Below are 2,789 nucleotides of genomic sequence, written 5' to 3' on the forward strand. Positions count from 1 at the left end.
TCCAAAGCCCTATGCTTTTTAGGGAAACATCTGGGGTTTGGAAGTTTGTCTGGAGAAGATTCCAATGGGGTTAACTTACAGAGAGTGCTGAGTATCCCTGTGCCAAAAATACAACTGCTCATCTTCTAAAGCCTTGATGTTATGCTCACTGAGCTTTTTTCTGTGAGTAAATTATAGAACAAATCTACCTCAGACTCTGGAGCCATCCAGTCCTGATTTCTTTTGAAATAAATATTTGAAGCTTTGCAGTGAAAAGCAGATGTGAAGTCATGATATTCTACAGGCTGTCTCTCAACTGCTTGCTTTAAGGTAAGCCTCCCACCCTTCGCTGTTCTTGCTGTGGGGGGGTTGTTTGCTCTCCAATGGCTGAAACCACTAAAGCAAGAAAGTAATCCATGAAGAGAGAATACTGAATGCAACCCCTTTTAACGTGTATTTTCAGAAACATTGTGCAAAACTGATTAAAAAATATTTTCATGTATAAATTTACAACGATACATATTTCTACAACCAGTGAATAATTCTGTAAATAAGCACAGCCCTGCAACCAAACATGTGCATGTAAACACGCCCACATGCACCTAAAGATTTGTACAAATCCTACAGCTATTTGGCTTTAATAACTACTCACGTGTCTGGACAGAGTAAAGGTGAATCTGACAGCAATTCTAAAGGTCAGTCAAGAAGTTTGGGTGGAAGACATTACTGAAACATGGAATAATTATTTCTAAAAAGACCCTTAAAAAATAGGGGCTTGCAGACAGTTCCAGCAAACTTTCAATACTGAATCTGACCTGACTGAATATAACAGAGAGGAAAAAAGATGGTTATGTTCTGAGAAAGAACCTACTCGCTTAATTTGTACCCAAACTACCCTGGAATGAAAGGATTCTTTCATCTGAAGCATTCAGGCTCAATACACCTTTTGTTTTACATGAAGCCCGAGGTATTCACCTCCTGTCATGTTACTGGTAAAGTTTTTTACCTCCTTTGCAACTTGATCAGAAGATCTTTGTACTCAGCAGAATGTTCTCTTTAATGCCAGTCAGGTTGGGATGATTTGTGCATCTTGGTTTTTTAAAAAAGGACTAATGATTCAGAAGTGCATTCATTTTGAATGTCTAAAGTCAGGCACTTTGAAGAGTGTGATCCTGACAAGCGGTAAGAACCTGTTTTGAAAATCAGACTTCCTTTTTTTCAGTATGTACCAAGAATACACAAATGCGGCAGTTTCTTGTGGAAATGTACTAATAGGCTCATGCGTAAGTTCAATCTTCTCTGGAAGCAACATTCTTTGTGTCCGGGGTAAGAATTTGAACTTGAGACCAAGTGTAGTGCCTCTGTAATAAGCATAGAAGGAAAAAAGTAAGTCTTTCTGCATTTTTTTCTTTCTTTTTTTTTTTTTTTTTTTTTCCCCTGTGGAGACTTCGGTATGCTCCCTAAGAAATCAATGAGATGTTTTGGCAACGTGTAGTGCTTGGAAGTCCTTATGGAATTCCCTGGCGTGGTTCTGCTTTTGCAGTTAATGGTGATCACTTGGGAACAGCAGAGAAAGAAATGCATTTCATGACGATCCCTACTTTTGGTCCCTCACCCATTTATCTGAATTGCAGCATTGGTCTGTGCCTCTCATTTTGTGTGCAGTACACCCACCACCATGATTTTGGAGCACACAGATGCTGACCCTCAGCAGTGTTTAGGTTTTCAGCAACCTTACCACGAATTCTACCTGTTATAATACCCTTGAAAAGAACAGCTGCTGTGGCTGGGCTCTGGAGAAAGCCCCCTGCCAGCCTTTAAATAACTACCTAGTTTATATTTTTAATTTAAATCTTTGTCTGCTAGAAGGTCCTAGTCCATTCATTTTCACTTCTGATCTAGGATCAACTTTGGCACACGGGTATCCCCAGGGGACTGAGCAGTCTTCCCCAGCGCTCTGTGGGTCTCTTGGACCTCAGTTACGCTAATGGTGACTTGCAGTAATCCTGATGGCTGCAGACAAATTTCTGTGGGTTTACCCAGGGATAATCAATAACACTTGGGGTTCAGAAACTTGAGTGATTCTTTACTGAAGCCTCCTTCACTTGTCTTCCTGCGAATTCAAAAATGGGGATCAGACATCGCTGCTTTCAAACAATAAAGATGGTAGTCATTCTTTAGGAGGATTTGGGAATTACATTTTAACCGGGGCTAACTGGGAATCTTTCATGAGAACAGTTTTCCGATGGAAAATGCGTGTTGTCAGACACCAAAATTTTATGGGGGAAAAAGCTTTTTATTTTCCCTTCTCTCCCCCCCGGGATGACTGGAGGGAGGGATCCTTGGTTGTCTGCTCACAAGGTTCCAGCTTCAGAGGAACAGTGAAACTGAGGAGTAATTCTCAAGTGGGGATGCACAGCAACCACCTCCTCACCTGCCCCACTCAGCAGCATCTCTGGCAGCCAGGCACTGGGAAAGGGGAAAAGCAGAAAGACACAGGACTTTGTTGCTCAGCCTTATGTTTCCTATAAAGAACTACTGTCAAATTCTCTTTCTCCTTAGAAGCAGCCAGGGAAAATGGGGGAAGAAATAAATGCATAGATAAAGCACCGAACCCCTTAATGGCACGCATCTAGTAAGTCAGAATTTCCACTAGTGTATTTCTGATGCAGAGAACTAAGAAAAAGTGGAAGAGAGGCACATGGTGTTCCTTCGGGTTATCATTTGGTTGGGTGTAAGAGGTCAGGTGAATTCATCTGACATGAGGCAGGAGTAGTCTGTGCAGCTTGATACTGCTTTGTTGCTAGTGT

Source organism: Aquila chrysaetos, chromosome 17 (assembly GCF_900496995.4).
Source record: "Aquila chrysaetos chrysaetos chromosome 17, bAquChr1.4, whole genome shotgun sequence".
Lineage (NCBI taxonomy): Eukaryota > Metazoa > Chordata > Aves > Accipitriformes > Accipitridae > Aquila > Aquila chrysaetos.